The 21,964-nt window shown below is 39.0% G+C and overlaps 1 protein-coding gene across 8 annotated transcripts in view; it reads right to left on the reverse strand.

Moving 5' to 3' along the window:
• The window catches only part of diaph2 (diaphanous-related formin 2), a 1,278,655-nt gene that overhangs the window by 483,147 nt on the left and 773,544 nt on the right, over positions 1-21,964 (reverse strand). The gene's annotated exons all lie outside the window — the stretch shown is intronic.

The following is a 21,964-nucleotide window of genomic DNA, read 5'->3' on the forward strand; positions in this document are numbered from 1 at the left end:
TTCAAGGAGCCAAAGTCAGGAGTGAGAAGACAACACTTGCTGGAAGAGGAGTGGAGGTAGAGAGAGTGAGAAACCAGAGAAAGAATGCAAAGACAATGCTTTTTAATTATTGTGCTTGGTGCTCTACTGCACTGTGCTGTAAAGGTGGGAAACTATTAGGAAGAGTTTCCCACAGCTGAATAAAAGCCTATGTGTTGTGCTAAACTTGTGTCTGTGTTTGTCTGTGTCAGGAGTTGGAATGCCCCCTGCAGGCCACAACTGCAAAACAAACTGAAGGACACTGCAAACAGCAAGAGCTTTTCTTTAACTAGTGCAGAGTGAAATTCCTCTTATAATCCTTCCTTAGATTCTCCTTAGCGAATGTTACAGGCATTTGGTTTTTCCTGTAAAACAACACAGTCCTCCTGCTTTAAATGCAAAATCTTTTCACCTTTCATTTCAGTGAAAACATTGGAACATTAAAACAATTGCAATAAGAACAGGCCATTCAGCACAAGAACCTCATGAAGATTATCTCATCTAAGCAGTAGTTCTCCCGCTGCAATTTTCAAATCACTAAGTACATCCTTAGTAGTCCATGTTAGCTTTTAGAGATTATCAATCTCTACACACATAAAAACTTAAGAAAAATGGATGTTCAAATCATTCACTATTTCACTGTCTGCATTGTACCTTGCATTTACTTTTCCTAATGTTCCCCACCTCCTCCTTGACCATTCTTTTACTACAATACTGCCTTTTAGCTTTCCTATATCCTTATTAACTGTTGCTCTTGTGATCTTGCATGCCCTAAAGTTAGCCCCAGATCTTATATGCCATATATAGTAGTTTTTTTACTTGTAACTTCTTTCTTAGGTCCTTATGTATTCACCATGGAGTTCTCCTTAATTTCTTAACACTTCTAAATTTTGCAGAAAACATTTCCTTATTTATATCCTTTGCCATATGTTCTCAAAATTTGCTCTACTAAAATTGAACTCACCCAATGTCCCCTTAATCCTATCCTGATTATGGCAGAATACTAAATCTAGACAGCCATTGTTTGGTGTTAGCAATTTAATAATTTATATAATACTAAAAACAGTTATTGATTACATTCAAAGACTCCTGTTTTAGTGTTCCATTACTTGCAAGGCTAGTCCGATAATATTTTGGTAATTAAAGCCTCCCAAGACTGTAAAAATCCACCTCTAAAATTACTTTTTAAATTTTATTAGAAAATGTAAATTTAAACTATTGCCTGGATTAGGGGATCTATAACACATTTGTAATATAAAACATCAAACCTTAATGCTTTCCAGTTGAATCCAAATGTCCTCACTAAGCTGTGATTAACCCTTAATTTGGAGAAGATTTGTATTCATATTCTGTGTTATATACTGTAAATGTTGATTCCCTCTACCTTTTCAGTTCTCCCTGTCATTCAAAAATAATATGTAGCCAACGTCCATCTATGTTATACTCATCCCCATCTATATTTCTTAGCCAGGTTTCTGCTACTCCTATTATATCACAATTATATATAACTTATTTTATTTTTAATACTCCCAGCAATAAGGCATGTGATTTTAATGTATTAGTTAGGATAAAGGAGGTTGGATAATGGATGGATGGTTTTTACTTTTGGTTTTCAATAGGGTTCTATAATACTCAAAGAATATTCAAAGTTATCTAGAATATTTATATTCATATTACTGCCTGTCTCTTTATGTGAAGTTCTAAACCTGGCCTGTCCTTAACTCCCTGCATCCCCACTACTTAGTTTAAATAATCCTCAACCAGGCTAATGTACTCATATAACAATACAATAGTGTCCCTATGATTCAAATGTAACCTGTCACCAAAAGGTCCATCTGTTCCAGAAAGAGCTCCATTGTCCCATAAATGGATGCCATTTTAACCTACACAGATTTCAGCCATACTTCTAATCTCCTCAATCATATTTGGACTAGCACTTAGCGCTGAATTTAAGAGAAGAATGGCCAGCATGGTGCCAAACTCTTTAAATTTGTATTGCATACCTGCTAGCCCTCACTGTTGTCACTGACATATGTCTACACACCATACTAGATTCTCTGCCTGTGGATCAAACCTGTGTCTCAATGCTCCAATTGACTGAGTCTTCCACTGTGTTTCTCTTCTTAGAGGTGACCTGTTATCCTCATTCCTATCTTTTATATTTAAATTATCAGAATTACTGTTCAACTCCTGGAAATGGCAGGAATCCTCCAGCTTGGGTTGATGCTGCTGGAGAGCATACACCTATTGCATTGGGCATAGATTTGACCATGACACACCTTTTTTTTTATACCTCTCTGATCAAGAGTCTCCTCATGCACTACCATGGGGTGCACATTATCTACCTGAAGGACACCTGGGCAAGATCAGTCAATTCTTTACTACAACACAGATAGCTACCTCCTTCTCAAATGTGATGACCCTGATCTTGAGGTGTTGCATCATCATTCCAGTGTCATAAGAGACTTGTATTGCATTGGCCTCAAGAATACAATTTATTTGGGTGACAGTAAAGCCCTTTTAAAATTAAATTATGAGTTATCTGCTTAATACTTACTGGCCATTTTAAGCCCTTGTATTTACTGCTTAAGATGCTCTCAATGCTACATGCTTCCTTTCCTCTGCTACTGACACTCTTTAAGCTGACTGCTGAATGTGTTTTGACTTTCCCTGAAGCCTTAGTGCTTTCCTTAGAAGCTCTCTCTCTTTACTGCTTACTAACCCAATTCAACTATCAATACTATAAATGTTTAAATGCCCTCCTTTTTAAATGTGGTCTTTACATTTGCCTCCCTCCTAGCACCAATGCTTGTTGGCTTGTATGCAGTGTACTTGAGTTAACTAGTAATGTTTTAATTCTTTTCATACTGAGAAACCTTAACTTATTGTCCTACAGCTGAGCTGCAGTGCACCACAAGAAAATAAAAAACTCTTCTACAGGGAAACAAAATGTAAAGAGCACTACCTGGGCCTCTAGTTCAACCAAAATGTACATTTAAGGAGCACAAGCAACACAGCATAGCCAAATCTCAGGACAATTCACTAGCAAGGATGACATCAGCACACAAGGCACACTCTGTAGCACATCGAGCAAGTTCCTTTAATGGTTTTCCCACATTTATAGCAAATGGTGTAATGGTGAAATTTTGAAGACTTCTCCTTATACAATAGAAGTATATTAAAGTAGGAAAACGGTCTATTGCATATACTATATGTATGTCAAATGTAGACATGACAATAATGACCCTTTAAGTCTATAAACCTGTAAATGAAGAATATAATATGGTAAAATAAATCAGCAGATTATTTTTTTAATAACTAGGGCTCAGTTGAGAAAAAGGCATTATTATATACTAGAAAGTTAAATAGATGGAAAAGAACATGATAAAAAAAATCACCAATAATTATCTTGAATTCAAATGTTTCAAGGTCACTTTGAATATTAGTTTAATTAAACAGAATGTACTTCAAAAAAGATGCAATAGACCTCTAGTTTAGAACGCAAAAAAAAAAAAAAAAAAAGATTAAATAAAATCTAATAAATAGAAGGTAATGTTCTTTTTAATGAAGGCACACTGTAAGATGCTTAATAAGATATTAATTCTATTAATTCAAATGTATTTTAATGCCATTTTAAAGATTTGTTTTTCAGATTCTATTCAAATGCAGTTTTTGACTATTAATTCAAAGTAGTACAAGGATGAAATGTTACTGAAAAATAATGACAGATGACAAGGTAAGTAGAGGGAGAAAAACAATTAAACAAAAAAAGACATTGAAAATGATAAATATCCCCAACTTTCATAATAACGCTATTAGGTTCCCTAAATGAAGTGCACATTTTAGACCAAAAGTTAAAAGCCATCCTTGGCAAGTGTGACTATTCCTTGACACTGCCTTTGCTGTGCTCATTTATTAAATATCTACACCTACCTGAGTTGCACTGTCGATTTATCTATTGCTTCTCAAGGGCTGATTGCACATATTTGAGTTATTCTTCTAGTTGAGAAAACAAGAGCTCCATTTTTATCAAATCATTATAATATCCTAGACAGTCACTGTATGACTACAATAAAACCAATTTAAATAATCCCTTATATTATAGTATGTTTACTAACAGATTACTTCTTTCACAGTTCTGCTAAACATGTAAAAGAATATTCATGTTATCTAACAGCTAAATTTATTTTATTCCTGTGATTCTCATATCAATCCATAATCATTAATGGAAAAATGAGCAGTGAAGTCCCATTGGGCCAATTGTCAGTCTCTATTATTCTTTTATGTTGCTCATCGGGGAGCGAGACAATAATGCTATTATTATTTTTTTTCCAGTGTCTGTCAAGCTCGCTTGTTATTTATTTTCTTGTTCATCATTTAACTAATGGATTTATTATTCATTCTTTAGCTGATGGATAAATCCTCACTCTTTGATAAACATTTCTCTTTAAATTCCTTAAATTTCAGCAATGGCAGTGATGTGTGCTTGTCTTGCAGGTCTGACAACAGAAAACTATTCCGCCGCAGGCAAGGCCCTGGGCTGCTGCCATCTTCTGTGCTCTAAGATTTCCTTTAAATGACCAATTTTTCTGACCACTGGATTGCAGAGATTTAAACCTGGAAAACAAGGTCCCAGTGCTGGAGGGTGATGCTCAACATCTTAAAAGGGAACAATTTCTTTGTGAAGGAAAATACATCATGCAATTAGGCAATCAGATGAAATCATTTATTCAGATACATGCTTTTTCCATACTGTGCAACTTACTTTTCCATTCAGTTGAGTTATGAAGGGTGTGTTTGGGAACTGTCTTCAGTAAACCAAAAGACAGAATTAACTTCACAGCCCATCTCAAAGCTCATACACCAGATACACAATGTCAAATTGCAGTCAGAGTTGTAAGTATGATGCTAGAATCACAAACTCACTAATGATTTACTTGACTTACAGACCTTCCTCAAGGTGATGCAACAGAATACCTGACTGATAGACAATAAAAAGCAATAGCCCACACTTGCGACAAAACAATGTGCTGTTCAGAAATATGTGGAATACCTTAAAGATATTGCAGATATATTTTCAAAAGAAACTGACAGTTACTCGATTCAAGAACATGATTTATAAAATTCAATAAAATGATTTTATTTTCCAGCTATGGAACAGTGTTTCAAACATAGTAATTTTTCATAAAGGCAATAATTTTCATACCTCTTCAAAGGTCAGTTTGCCTAAAAACATTCAGAACAGTTTGGAATACAAAAATCTTTTGTCTGTCCATCTATGTAGGACTGCAATGTATGATTATCCTACATTTTCTTTGCCAGTACATACTGTATATTACATTGAAGCTGACAAAACAGTTTTAAACAGATTCTTCTAACAGCACATATACATTTATATGAAAAAGTTTGGGAACCCCTCTCAGCCTGCATAATAATTTACTTTCAACAAAAAATGTGTGATTTGAATGCATGTAATGATTACTTGCAACACCAAATTGGTTGGATTAGCTCGTTAAGCCTTGAACTGGTGTGCCCAATCATGAGAAAAGGTATTTAAGGTGGTCAATTGCAAGCTGTGCATCCCATTGACTCTCCTCTGATGAGTGACAGCATGAGATCCTCAAAGCAACTCTCAAAAGATCTGAAAACAAAGACTGTTCAGTATCATGGTTTAGGGGAAGGCTACAAAAAGCTATCTCAGACGTTTAAACTTTCAGTTTCAACTGCAAGGAATATAATCAGGAAATGGAAGTCCACATGAACAGTTGCTGTTAAGCCCAGGTCTGGCAGGCCAAGAAACATACAGGAGCGGCATATGCGCAAGCTTGTGAGAATGGTTACAGACAAGCCACAGACCACAGAAGACCTGCAAGAACATCTTGCTGCAGATGGTGTATCTGTACATCGTTCTACAATTCAGAGCAATTTGCACAGAACAAGAACATCTGTATTGCGGGGTGATGAGAAAGAAGCCCTTTCTACACTCACATCACAAACAGAGTCGCTTGTTTAGACAAGCCAGATTCATTTTGGAACAAAGTGCTTTGGACTGATGAGACAAAAATTGAGTTATTTGGTCATAACAAAAACCGCTTTGCATAGCGGAAGAACAACACCGCATTCCAACAAAAACACCTGCCACCTACTGTCAAATTTGGTGGAGGTGCCATCATGCTGTGGGGCTGTGTGTCTAGTTCAGGGACTGGGACCCTTGTTAAAATCGGGGATCGGATGAATTCAACCCAGTATCAAGAAATTCTTCAGGATAATGTTCAAGAATCAGTCACAAAGTTGAAGTTATGCAGGGGTTGGATATTCCAACAAGACAATGACCCAAAACACAGTTCGAAATCTACAAAGGCATTCATGCAGAGGAAGAAGTACAATGTTCTGGAATGGCTGTCACAATCCCCTAACTTGAATATCACTGAAAATATATGGGATGACTTGAAGCAGGCTGTCCATGCTCAGCAGCCATCAAATTGAACTGAACTGGAGAGATTTTGTTGGAAGAATGGTCAAAAATACCTCCATCAAGAATCCAGACACTCATTAAAGGCTACAGGAGGTTTCTAGAGGCTGTTATATTTGCAAAAGGAGGCTCAACTAAGTATTGATGTAACATCTCTGTTGGGGTGCCCAAATTTATGCACTTGTCTAATTTTGTTATGATGCATATTGCATATTTTCTTTTAATCCAATAAACTTAATGTCACTGCTGAAATACTACTGTTTCCATAAGGCATGTGTGATATATGGCCGGCTGTTCATCCTGGCCAATACCCCCACGCCGCCAGGTGGAGCCCTCCCTGCAGCAGGGAAGTGCCCTGAAGGCCAGCAGGGCATCATGAACATTGGAGTCTTCATTCACAGCCCTGCTGGATACCATGGGGGCCGCTAGGAGACGCTGCAGGGAGGAACAACGATTATTTGCCTTACGTATGTCTGAGTCACATGGACAAGGGGAATGACGTGCTTCCGGGGTGAAGGAAAGGATTTTTGATCTGACCCGGAAGTAACAGGAGATCACATGGACCGGGGATTGGAAACACTTCTGGGTCAGGGATTATAAAAGGACTGTGGGAACTCCCAGACGACGAGCAGAGCTAGGTGGAAGGGTGGCAATGCATCTGGGAGTGGAGGAATTGTTTATTGTATTGATTAGTATTGTTTAATGAGTATTGTGGATAGGATGGTGCTTTGTGCACTGTGCAGTTAAATAAAGTCGACTATTGGACTTTTACCACGTGTCTGGCGTCTTGGACAAGGGTTCAAGGGAGCGATAGCAGACCCAATCTGTCACACATGTCATATACTAAAAGGAAGTTGCTACTTTGAAAGCTCAGCCAATGATAAACAAAAATCCAAAGAATTAAGAGAGGTTCCCAAATTTTTTCATATGATTGTACATGCATGGGTGTGAATGCAAGACAATATGCTGGAGGGGAAAATGGAAATAGGTGATATAGCACTAATGAATTTTTCAAAAAATATTACTAATGAAACCTGCGGATCTGCTGTGCTAAAAAAATGCTGTAAAAGACTAGACATAATCAGCAGCGGACTCTACGTTTGTTGTTTACAAACGAAAGAACATATACTTGATTACGAATTCTGAACATGTAGGGCTGTCAAATTAGCAAAAACGAAACTTGAATATTCAAATTAAAAATAAGTACATTTTTTGAATATATTCAAACTTAGGTAAATGATTCTGGGCATTACATGTACATTTACTTTTTTATACTATATTATTATGGTAACTGCGGTGGGCTGGCACCCTGCCCGGGGTTTGTTTCCTGCCTTGCGCCCTGTATTGGCTGGGATTGGCTCCAGCAGACCCCCGTGACCCTGTAGTTAGGATATAGCAGGTTGGATAATGGATGGATGGATTATTACGGTAACTGCTGTAGCTGCGTCCACAGCAAGAACAACTTTCAAAACCAAAAAATAAAATCCTGTATGCTATCGGTCAAACTTTTTGCCACCACTGACACTGTATGACACTGAGAACGTCACTTCACTCGCCTGTGCTCCTACTGGAACAATAAATGAAATGTAACCAATAAATGTCTAATGTTGTAAGTCACTTTGGGTAAAAGCGTTGTCCAAATAAATAAATATAAATATAAATGTTTTTCCAGTTTTTCATCACATTTAATCAGCTGAAATGCAATGAATGACCTAAAATGGTGTAAAGGTAAGCAGTAAACTGCCAGGGGTTTAAATTTAAAGTTTAGGTTAGCAGAAACTGAAGAAAAGAAAATTTCAGAATATTACAAATGGGCCTTCTTCAGGGACCAACTAATAGGTTACAACCTAAAGATGTTCTGCTGCAAATAAAAGTGAATTGCCTTGCAAATTGAAGCAAACAATCTGTTCAGGTGTCCCAACGTCTGGTGATTCCTTAAAATCCCTCCATCTGTCTTAAAGCGGAGTTGGAACAGACTGTATTTAAGTAATCAACAGAAGTTGGGACACCAGTGCAAGTGGTTTGCTTCAATGGAAAAAAACTGAAATGTTCTAAAACGTTTGACTGGTAGTGTAGGTGCAATTAAAACGTGCACTGCCATCTTCTTTTTAGTCTAGTACTGATGGCGAGGTCTGCAAGTCCTAAATTGCTCAGTCTGTTGAACACAAAAGCACTGTCCTGCACCCCTGTCACTCAACTCTTTCTACATAGGTGCTGGCTCCACCTCAACCCTGCTTGCTATTTCTCACAACTATGCTTGCAGAAGCAAGGCATATCACAATACATTTAGCACAGGACATGACATGATCCTACACAATATTGACAAGGAAAAAAAAAAGTAAAAAGGTAAAAAATAATGTAGCCGTGCGTAGTAGTATAACTATAAGTATGTGGATTGTAAAGATTTAAGATTTTTTTCATGGCTGCTATTATTGCTTGCTATCCTGACAAGGATCAGGAGGAATCCAGGTCAGTTATTAAGACCATGATAGAGGGTAAATAGTGAGAAAAAGTAAAAGAGCAGGCATGAGGCATGCAGGCCTAAGGCAGACTTGTTTTATTCTTTTTCAGAGTGTCCAAAGATCTCAAAAAGCAGTCAAAACCTGTGGATTCACCTAAAAATCAGATCACCACAGTATCAAGTCAGGGTCTGCACAGTATTTCTACTTTTTTCTCCTTTACAGATGCAGCAATGCTTTAATAAGGATGACTTGATTATTCTTAATTAGACCTCATTGTTTCAGTCATTGTGAGTCAAACCAGCAGCTGTGTAAAACGGAAACTAAATGTAGGGCATGGCATGTTGGCTGACAGTGACAATGCTCTTTAAAGTGGGATTTTTAAAACAGTGTAATAAAAGGAAAATCAGAATTATGATGTTTTTTTTCTATATGCTTTAATGAGAAGGTCTCAGCTATAAATAACAGCCAGGGATCCCTTGTTTAAGAGTGAATTAGACAGAATGAGATGCAAAATTACATTTTAAGTTGCAGTTTAGAAAAACTGATCTGAGTATACTTGTAGGATAGAGGGGGGGAAATAAATAAATAAACTAAGGAGTTTGGCTGTGAGTTTTGCTAAAGAAGATAATTAACCATCAAAAATATAAAAAGGCTGATCATGGAAGTGATGTGCAAAAGTACATTAGTAAAATACTGCAGCTTTGCATAGTATGTCTGGAATAACGTGATGCCAGGATTCGTATGGGTAAAACAAACAACCATTGCTTTACAATCTAAAGTCAGTTTTTGCCTTCGAATAAGACCTTTTTTTAAAAAACAATTCTAATTATATTCGAAGGGTGACATTTGATCTGACTGTCCTACTGTGTATCGTGTCCTAAGGAGATCATGCTTTATTCGAGACTAAGATCAAGGTGCTGGCCTGATTAGTTTGTGAGTAATCATGACAGAAGGACAGACATTAGCATTTTATTAAGATAGATAGATAGATAGATAGATAGATAGATAGATAGATAGATAGATAGATAGATAGCTTTGTGGTTTATGATAAACTACAAAATGAATTCTCTATCCAGGGGCTCTTAAACTTTTTATTCTGATAACCCAAATAAAAATCAATACACACTTGGACTCAAGATGGGGATTATCATCATAATGACATCGGAATTAAAAACAGAGAACTAACAATGGCCACAGTGGCCAAAAGGGGAAACCAGGAGTTCCAACCACAGACCACATGATATTAGGATCAATTAAAGGCTTTTCATTCTCTTCAGGTACTTCCTCCCGATCCTCTGATCAGCCACAAACCACAAGTATAAAATAAACAATTCTCACAGTTCTCCCTTCTTCTCTCCTCCACTTAAGTGTTGCCCACTGCAACTTGACTCTGACTTGTCCATGTGTCCCTTTTATGCTGGACCCAGGAGTGTTTCTAGTGCCACGCCATATCATCCAGGAAACACCTTCAGGCCATAAGAAAAGTAGGGAGATCCTCCCCCAACAGCGCCCTCTATTGATACGTATAGATCACAACAGAGCTACACTTTCACACTCCAATTTGCAAACACCCCTGCAAGATTCCAGTCTTGGTTCCTATATGAGAACCACTGCCACCCAGCATACAGGGAATAGAACAACTCCCGATTCCCAGGTATTGCTGGTCCATTCATTACTTCCTGCCAGCCGGATACAAAGTAATTTCTCCAGTCCTCTGGCCAATTTGCTTTCATTGTCACTCTGGCTTCCCATCCAGGTAATGTATATTTCCCTATCTTGTCCGGGATGTCCATATTCGTCCTATACCATAAAATAAAAAACAGTAAATATTTTTGTTTTCTTTGAAGCATATGTATTCAGTAAAGCTAAGAGAAATCAATTTTGGTGGTGCAGTGCGAGAATATGATGATTTTTAAAAAGATAGTATGAATGGCTGCGGTGGGCTGGTGCCCTGCCCAGGGTTTGTTCCTGCCTTGCGCCCTGTGTTGGCTGAGATTGGCTCCAGCAGACCCCCGTGACCCTGTGTTAGGATATACAGTAATCCCTCCTCGATCGCGGGGGTTGCGTTCCAGAACCCCCCGCGATAAACGAAAATCCGCGAAGTAGAAACCATATGTTTGTGTAGTTATTTTTATATATTTTAAGCCCTTATAAACTCTCCCACACTGTTAACATTATTAGAGCCCTCTAGACATGAAATAACACCCTTTAGTCAAAAGTTTAAACTGTCCTCCATGACAAGACAGAGATGACAGTTCTTTCTCACAATTAAAAGAATGCAAATAGATCTCTTCAGGAGCAGAGAATTTCAGAGGGAGAGAGAGAGCGCTCGCAAAGAAAAGCAAACAATCAAAAAATCAATATGTGCTTTTAAGTTTGCCACGGCATTTTTTGAAGGAGTGTTAGTATCTTCTAAGCAAACAGCCTCTGTGCAAACAGCCCCTCTGATCACATCTTCTCCGTCAGGCGCAGAAAACGTCAGAGAGAGAGAGCGAGATTAAAGCAACAATCAAAAAAATCAATAAGTGGGCTTTTGTGCTTTTAAATATGCCGAGCACCGCAATAAAGCGTCATTTTTTTAGAGGAGCGTCAGTATCTTTTAAGCAAACAGCACCTCTGCTCACAGCCCCTCCGTCAGGCGCAGAGAATGTCAGAGAGGGTGAGAGAGAGGCAGAGACAAGCAAACAATCAAGCTCCGCGCGGGATGCATATCTTATAGCATTGAGGAGTTTTAGTTAATATGTAATACATGCTCTGATTGGGTAGCTTCTAAGCCATCCGCCAATAGCGTCCCTTGTATGAAATCAACAGGGCAAACAAACTGAGGAAGCGTGTAGCATAAATTAAAAGACCCATTGTCCGCAGAAAGCGGCGAACCAGCAAAAAATCTGTGATATATATTTAGATGTGCTTACATTTAAAATCCGCGATAGAGTAAAACCGCGAAAGTCAAAGCGCGATATAGCGAGGGATTACTGTAGTGGGTTAGAAAATGACTGACTGACTGACTAGTATGAATGATCACTTAACTTGATTCATAGCAAAGATAAAGAATAAAGTAGTCAAAAAAACAATCAATGCAGTTTATTTACTTTGTCTTATACAACTTTTTATAATATAACTTCTTTCAAATTATCTCCACCATTAGCAATATAATATTAGTTTCAATAGTTTAACATACTTCAGTTTTCCTTTGCTATTCAATAAACCAAGTAAAAACGTAGCTCAGTTATTTCTAAAAATGTTTGTACTATTTGTATTTTATAAGGTGATAGGTGAACTGTCCAGTTTGAAATGTTTAATGCTACCAACTGACCTTGTGCTGAATGTCTACAGCTTATCTCAGACTTTGAATATTTACGGATGTTCGTACAGCTGTTGATGGCCCTTGATATTTATCAGACCATTGTAAAACAATGTTACAAGAAGGAATTCTTCCACACTGAGACACATCAAACAAAACCTTATTTGCACCTCTGTTACAGACTTAGATTCAAAGCATGCCATAAAAGTGAATATGCAATGAAGGACTGACCAGTTGTGATTGGCCACTGAAACTGCTTTTAGCATACAATATATATATATATATATATATATATATATATATATATATATATATATATATATATATATATATATATATATACAGTATATATATATATTTTTAAAAAGGCGCTATATAGCGCCCGACCCGGCACAGACTTACGCAGAGGCACGTGTAAAACAAACAGGCTTTTATTAGTTTTCTTCAGCCGTGGGGCACGTCTTCCCCGTGTCCCACAGTCCCAACACAGTCCCAAAAAGCACAAAACACAGCTCAAACAACCCTTCCTGGCACCACCACTCCTCCCAGGCAACCTCGTCCTGTTCCTCCCGATTCTGGCCACGAATGAAGGGAGGCTGCCTGTTTTATAGCCCACCCGGAAGTGTTCCAGGTGCTTGACCAGCTGGTCCTGATTGCACCTCCGGGTGGGGCTGATAACTCGTCCATTTGGATTGTTGGCTCTCGGCAGCACCCCCTAGTGGCCACCCCATCTCCCAACCAGGCTGTGGAGTCATGTGGGAGACTGGGAAACAAACAATGGCCGGGCAGGCTGCCACCAAGCGTCCCGGGGGAGGTATTGAACCGTCCATGGTGGCTCCCCTGGAACATATGCAGCAAGGGACCCGGCTGTCCATCACAATATATACAGTATATATATATTGTGGACTTGAACCCGGACACAGACAGACGGACATCGTTGACTCCACCACACACTGTTTATTTACAATATATTTACAAAGTTCAGTGAACGTCCCAGTGCCTCTTGCACCGTTCCCCCAAAGTCCAGGCCACACAGTCAAAATGCCTCTCTGGCCGCCTCCAGTCCTCTCTCCAGCTCCGTCTCTCTTCCACCCAACTTCCGCTATCGACTGAAGGGAGGCAGCCCCTTAAATAGGAACCCGGATGGGCTCCAGCTGCTTCCTGGCACTCCTGCGTTGACACGCCCCAGTGTGGCGGAAGTGCCAGCTGCGCACCCAAAGGCCATCCGGGTGTCCCCTGTCGTCTTACCCCCAGCACTTCCTGGTGTGGCGGAAGTGCTGGGCTCCAGGAATTTTTAGGCACTAGGATGTCGCCTGGAGGTGGCCACGGGTCCCTACAGGACTGGGCTTCCAAGCCCTTTACCCGTGGCCCCCAACATAACCAGGGCAGACGCCCCTTCACGGTCTGGAGGAGGTACAAGCCCTCCTCCGGTCCTCCTGGGCGTCCCGGCCGGATGCCACAATATATATATATATATATATATATATATATATATATATATATATACACGCAAGCACATACAAGATAGGGACTGTAAGTTTGTACTTAAGTTGAATTTGTATGTAAGTTGGAACAGGTACATTATTCTAATACATGCTATTGCTGACCAACCGTAACCAAGTGCTCTGCCAATGAATGATGGAGTTTCACCTCTCTCTGACCTTTTTATTACTTCTACTTTATTTTCAATGGTGATGGTTTTTCTCTTCTTTACTGTATCACCAGCACTTGCATCGGATTTGTGTTTCAGAGACATTGTTGAAGGGTGAAGACAAAAGGTTAAGATGAGCTCTTCTGCACAGCACTGTACAGCTATCACAGCAGGCAAGCATTCCTTGTCAGCACATCTGGTGTACTGACAAGAGACAACTTACTGCTGTGTACGTAACAGTACAAGCAGGCTTGCTATTGAGAATTAATGAGAGTAGCGAGGGGCGGTTCACCACCCACCCACCACACAGTCACCTCCACTACAGTATGCAGCCTGCAGCATGCGTCCGCCCACTGAGAATGAACACAGTGTGGCTAAAGGCGTTTAGTGATTCGCCCACCACCGCCCCCATTCAACAGGCAGCCACCCGATGCACACTACAATGCTACCCCTTGCCGCCCCGTTCAGCCACAACCCAGGTCACCGCTTGCAGCATTACAAGCCGCCAACCGAAAATGATTCGGAGGGAGCCGTGTGTAGTGGGCAGGCAGTGAAACGTCCTCCACTGCTCCATTCAGCTGCGTCCAGTCAGGAGCAGTAGCTGCAGTGGCATAGTGGGTGGACAGTGAACCGCCCCATTAAGCCTCCATCCTGCGCTTGAGCAATAGCTGTGGTCCCGGTGACTATGGACCATGGGTCACCGCTCGTTTGCAGCCGGGAGCTGCCCGAGGGACACTACACTACGCGAGCAGCGAAATCGCACCCCTCTAGCCACTACTTGCAGGGTCCTTCGGTCAAAGATGACGGAGTGGCAGTTAATGAGGCGCATGCGTCAAAGCTGTGGCCTCATTCGTAAGTCGTAGGTTGGATGTCCATAACCTGGGGACTACCTGTGTATATATATATATATATATATATATATATATATATATATATATATATATATATATATATATATATGCAAAAGTTTTAGGCAGGTGTGAAAAAATGCTGCTTCATGTTTCATGAAGACAGTTTCATGTCATGGCAAGATTGAACACAGCAACAAGACACAAGGTAGTTATACTGCATCAGCAAGGTCTCTCCCAGACAAAGATTTCAAAGCAGACGGGGGTTTCAAGATGTGCTGTTCAAGCTCTTTTGAAGAAGCAGAAAGAAACAGGCAACGTTGAGGATTGTAGACACAGTGGTCGGCCAAGGAAACTTAGTGCAGCAGATGAAAGACACATCAAGCTTATTACCCTTTGAAATCTGAAGATATCCAGCAGTGCCATCAGCTAAGAACTGGCAGAAACCAGTGGGATTCAGGTACACCCATCTACTGTTCGGAGAAGTCTGGCCAGAAGTGGTCTTCATGGAAGATTTGCAGCCAAAAAGCCATACCTCCGATGTGGAAACAAGGCCAAGCAACTCAAGTATGCATAAAAACATAGGAACTGGGGTGTAGAAAAATGGCAGCAGGTGCTCTGGACTGATGAGTCAAAATGAAATATTTGGCTGTAGCAGAAGGCAGTTGTTCGGAGAGCGGTACAATAATCTGTGTCTGAAGGCATCAGTGAAGCATGGTGGAGGTTCCTTGAACGTTTGGGGCTGCATTTCTGTAAATGGAGTTTGAGATTTGGTCAGGATTAATGGTGTTCTCAATGCTGAGAAATACAGGCAGATACTTATCCATCATGCAATACCATCAGGGAGGCGTATGATTGGCCCCAAATTTATTCTGCAGCAGGACAACGACCCCAAACATACAGCCAAAGTCATTAAAAGAACTATCTTCAGCATAAAGAAGAACAAGAAGTCCCGGAAGTGATGGTATGGCCCCCACAGAACCCTGATCTCAACATCATGGAGTGTGTCTGGGATTACATGAAGAGACACAAGGATGTGAGAAAGCCTACATCCACAGAAGATCTGTGGTTAGTTCTCCAAGATGTCTGGAAAGCCGTGTTCCTTCAAAAACTATGTGCAAGTGTACCTAGAAGAATTGATGCTGTTTTGAAGGCAAAGGGTGGTCACACCATATATTGATTTGATTTAGATTTCTCTTTTGTTCATTCACTGCATTTTGTTGATTGATGAAAATAAATGATTAACACTTCAAGTTTTGAAAGCATTCATTGTTTACAGCATTTTTTCACACCTGCCTAAAACTTTTGCACAGTACTTATATATATCTATACTAATAAAAGGCAAAGCCCTCACTGACTCACTCACTGACTGACTGACTGACTCATCACTAATTCTCCAACTTCCCGTGTAGGTAGAAGGCTGGAATTTGGCAGGCTCATTCCTTACAGCTTACTTACAAAAGTTAAGCAGGTTTCATTTCGAAATTCTACACGTAACGGTCATAACGGTCGATAACGATCGACAACGTCCGCCATGTTGAACTTTCTTATTTATGGCCCCATCTTCACAAAATTTGGTAGGCCGCTTCCCTGTGCTAACCGAAACCAATGTACGTACTTATTTCGGTGGTATGATGCCATTGTCGGCCGCCATATTGAACTTTTCAACGATCTTTGTTACTTATGGGCCCATCTTTAAGAAATTTGGTACGCGGGTTCCCAATGCTAACTGAACCCTACTTACGTACATATATACGTCCATAGCCTGCAGCTCGTTCACCGTGTGAGGCGGCATTAGGTCCACAATCCCAATGCCTCCCACGTTGTTGGCTGCCTGCCTATATAAAGCCGTCCGTCTCTCCAGTCTCTACATTCCCTTCCTTGCTTCGCCACGGGATTCATGTCTCCCTGCTGATAACTACAGCCTTTTTATTTAATCCACGGCTTCTCCGCTGTTTTATTATTCATTTATTACGATTATAGTTATTGTGTAGGTATTTTAGACTTACTTTACATTGTTCAGGTACCCATTTCCTTTATCATTCCAACCGTACCCACATTAACATGTCTATCGGGGTGATCACCATCGATCAAAGAACTGTCACTTACTGAGTGGTTTCCATGCCCGGAGATGGCACCTGCCATTTACATTCTCTTTGTTACATATTGCACGGCCATATCAGGCTCACTCTTGATATCCGGAGGAACATTGTGTCTTATGTATTGAATGACTGGGACAGGTTCAAGGTGTGTTCTGATGACGGTACAGGAGATAATTATACTACACAGGAGCACTATAAGAGTGAAATGCTTAAGCCCTTCACCTATGGATCTGCATGTGAGTTGCCGCTGAATTGTTCGGTTGTCGATTTCAAGTGTACCGAAATGGCCAAATATTTTACACCTTTCGACAACAACCAATGCCTCTTAAACATCTTAGATTCACAGTGACGATTTCAGTAGTGGACACTTTGATGTTTATGAATGTTTAAACTCTTAAAAACTGGATGTGAAGTTATCGATGAAACCGGTTGTATACTTACAACGCTTGACAGATACCGAATGTCTCTTCAACACAAGTCCTACAAAGTCCTCCTGTCGTAAATGAAACAAATCATGAAACTCAAACCGATTATGACAGCAGCAATCCAAGCTGTGAGATTTGAAACAAGATTACTTTTCACATGGCCAACTGTACGTTGCATGCTCAAGAGTAAGCTCAGCGCACGACTTGGTCATATTACAACCGGAGGGCGAACTCACAATGTGGTATACAAAGAGATCCTTAACAAATAATTATTGGTATATTTTCCCTCAGTTTAAAAAGGTTTAATTTTCTTCTTAATAAAAATTTTAAGGCAGTACTTCACCGCTGCGAAGCTCGGGTATTTTGCTAGTATATATATATATATATATATATATATATATATATATATATATATATATATATATATATATATATATATATATATATATTGTCACAGATGTCTGGGGTTCCTACCTGGCTGGGATGCCTGGACGGATGGGAAAGAGACATTCAGAGCTTCCGGGTCAGGAGGGCGCGCAACTGCCCTGGAGCAGGACTGGACCACGGGAGAGGAGGAGAGACTTTCCAACTCATTGGGACCCGTGGTCACCGCCAGGAGGCACCTTAAGCCTCCTAGAACCCGGGAGAACTTTACTTTTGCCACACTTGGTAAGATGGCGGAGGAACCTGCCAGGGACACCCAGAGTGCTTCCAGGACAAAAGGCAGCACTTCCGCCACACCAAGAAGTGCTGCCAGAAGTGCGTCAGCAGCCACCTGGAGCACATCTGGGAGGGAATATAAGATGCCACCTCCTAACAGTCGGGGAGCTAGAGTTGGGAGTGGGAGCAGAACGAAGCTCCCAGGAGGAGATTGGCGGCCAAGGACTGAGGAAGAGAAGGATTACTGTGGTGATTTAATAGCTCTGTGCATTGTGTGTTGTTTGGGACTTTATTCCTGTGATTATTTGATGGAAAGTAAACGTTTTATAAAGATGTGGTTTCTGACTGGTGGTGTCCGGGCAAGTCTCACAATATATATATATATATATAAAATCCAAATCCATTCACTCGCCCTTCATAACATTCCGAAAAGTGTGCATGCGTTAATTTTATTTCAACATTTCAAACTAGTGCTGTGGTACCTTCACTTTACAAGCTTGTCTGTCTGTCCCACCTGTCTTTCCCTTAAATATGACTTTGCTTGTCAAACATCTTAGTGTCATTGCTACAATGGTTGTGAGAGGGTAGCTGGTGTCAAGGGGGAATATTTTTTTTATTTTTTTTTAGTGCCATGGACATGAAAGCTGTCTGTAATGTGTCAATGGCATTGTTTCACATACTATCACAATAAATAGTATGTTAAATAGAGGGTGGTATATCACCCACCACAGAACTCAGATTTGGATTAACTAGGCTAATTTTACTACACAATCATGTGGCAACCCATCACAAACATGTCCACGCCCCACAGTTTAATAAACACTTTCTAAATCGACTATTTGGACCATATGGTGTAAGAAATAGAGAGGTGGATCCTTAGTTGGGCAGCCTCATGTGCACAGCCACAGGAGACACATTAGGATCGCCAGTCTAACATTTGACTGGTATCTGCAGTAAACATATGCAAATGCATACACTTCACAGACATAACGACTGGCTTGGTAACAAGAGATACATCATTGTACTACCCAAAATAATAAGTTGCCAACATTAATGGAAGTATAAAGTTAGAACAATTTAGCACAAAACTGTCAAATAATGCAGTGATAATAAAAAAAACAATGCTAGACAATAAAAAATGCATTGCCTTAACCTGATTTGTATTCTTTGTTTTTGTAAATCAAATCATAATCTCTTGAAGCTCATTCTAAATCGTTATTTACTAAACAATATCACCTCAATGTTATTATTTTATTCATATCTTGTTCGCTTGTATTAATCTCAAGTCGTAATTTCTTTACTTAAAGATATGCAGTTCTTTGAAATGAAGAGTTTTCCATTTAAAAGTTCCAAAAGCATAATCAATCCATTAGTGATAAGCTGCGAGTTCTGCAAACAACTATCACCCAAATACTGTTTGTTAAGCTCATCCCTAAAGGTTAAAGAGAATTTTCTGCTGTAATGAAGATAATATCTAATTTAAAGCTTTCCTCACTCCACTTTGAAAGCAGCTGCAACCTGGGAAAGAATTTTCCCACAAGGTTGTTTTCATTTTATTTGATGTTGGTAAAATCTTTGTGCAGATTCCTCTGAGTCTACCTTTCCTGAAACATGTCAGATTTGTGCAACAGAACTTAGTTTTTTGACAAGTCTGCAGCATGAAGGCAAGAGTCCAAAAAATAAACAGAATGGCTGGAAGTTTCTCCTCACTATGATTACATTTATTGAAAAAGAAGCTGTTTTTTATTATGGTCAAAACAACACTCAAAATAAAAACATATCAAACCCAACAGAATCAAAAATGAATCTGTGTTTAACCCTGCATCAAAAAGACTAATTTTATCACAAGGTGTGTTTCTTTATAGTGTAATAGTGAATTTGATATAACGGGCACTGGAAGTCAAGATGAAATACAAAAAGCTTCAAATATACAGCAATGGAATGGAAATACAATAAGAATTAACAAGATCTCTTAATGTAATGTAATGTAACTTAGGCATAAAAGCTACACATTACAATAAACATTAAACATTACATAAGCACACAAGAAAAAGCTACCTTAATTTCTAAGTTGGTAAGAGGAAATTTTAAAGCTGATCTTTTGTGACAAACAGTTAAACTGGCAGAATCTGTGCTACAGGAGCTGATATATTGCGGCGTGCTACACATACAAGGAAATGCAATCATACATCTGTGAATCACACAGCATTCATTTCATAGGAAGAGAAGAGCAACTCAAGCTGCTTCATTCAGTTCAACAGCATACAGAAAGAAATTACAATAAAAAAATTCAGAAAATCATGATACTAAAAACAAACTTGCTTAACTTTAAGAGCTTAGTTGATATAGGAAAACTGATCCATTCACTGTATTTGACTTACAAAAAGCCATTTAAATTTAGTGCAGAATAATAATCCTGAAGAGAACAGATGCCAGTGATAGATTATAACATTATGTATTACATTTTAGGAAAACCGTTTGTAGTAGAATTTAGGAAAACTATCAAAGTAATCTATAAACTGTCATAAATGTTTTAAGCTATTTTGATAAGAGAAAAAAACCCAAACTATTAATTCAGTCATCAAAAATTCTTTCTTTGAAAACGTTCATTTGCTTAGTATAATCACTTACAGCTTATATTTAATGAAGTCAGCCGGTTTTCAGTTGGATTACCAACTACAGTAATATGAACACAGAAGACAGTCGACTGAACAATTTGCTATAAATAAAGATTTTACTCTGGAAATACAATCTCTCTAAGTATCCATTGGAAACACAGTGGCACCCAATTTAAGTTAACAGTTCAGAATAGGAACTTCTTATGGGGTGTCTGTTAGTACCTTACTGTCATATAACAAGACCTTAACAAAGGTTTTATTTGTTCATAATAAGACTTTTACTGTTATTCATATGTATGTGTAATGCAGCATATATTAAGAGTTAGCTACATGCTAGTAAAATTACTTTGTTACTAAGTATGGCTTAAGGCCTTATGCAGAAGTATGGCCTGCTGGGAGACATAATAAGTCTCACTTAACTCACACCTGTAATTATCCCACACTAAAGTTATTATATCAAATGACCTTGTTAGCATTGTTGATTGCTTGAACATTTACTTGCAGTTGTTATTCTGAATTGTAGTTTTATTTATCCTTAATGAAAATGAATCAAAACTATACAGAGATGCAAAGAAAGATTTTTTACTTTCATTACTATCTCATTAGGCAGCCTAACTGGTGCTTTCTAATTCTCATTAGTTGGTTATATTAGGATCTTCCCAAAGAGCAGGGAGTGTCTAATGAATACACAATAGGCAGTCACTATATTAAGTGTTATCTAACTTACATACTGGTAGCCAATAAATTATGGGATGAACGAGCTTGTTATCCATTCCAAATGTGAGCACTCACAAAATTATATTTGCAGGATATTTTAAATGCATTTTAAATCCAAAAATGGATAGATAGGTTTATAATTTATTACAAGTATATTCATAAATGAAGTTGTAAAGATGAATTATTAAAATATAAGGAAAATAACTGAAGGTAATTCAAGGGTTAACTAAGTTTAGTGTAATACTTAAGCGCATGACATCTGCCTCGCCTTAGAGACACCAGCAACTTGATTTTACAAGGTTAGAATGAGGTAAATGAGCAAATGAACACCCTTTTAGAAAGTGAGGATAAACTAATAGGAAAGTCCAAACACCCCTCCTATGAAGTGCTGCTAACACCAATAGGAGAATCCACACAACACCCCTATCAACAAGGCGGCATTCAGATAAATGGGACAGTGGAGAGGAGTCAGAAAACACTGGTGGCACTAGTTGATTGGATGGAATAATACATTTCTGTATATTATGCATATTAAGAGTCAGATGATGTGATGTATTAGATGAGATAATGGTAACAGAAAAGTATAAAAGCCAATTAATTCTTTAATTTGTGGCTCACTCCATCGACTGAGATACAGTATCTGTACATACTCTATGCAAATAAAGAAAAGTTTTGTGACTGATTTCT

The sequence above is a fragment of the Polypterus senegalus genome, chromosome 10 (assembly GCF_016835505.1).
Source record: "Polypterus senegalus isolate Bchr_013 chromosome 10, ASM1683550v1, whole genome shotgun sequence".
NCBI lineage: Eukaryota > Metazoa > Chordata > Cladistia > Polypteriformes > Polypteridae > Polypterus > Polypterus senegalus.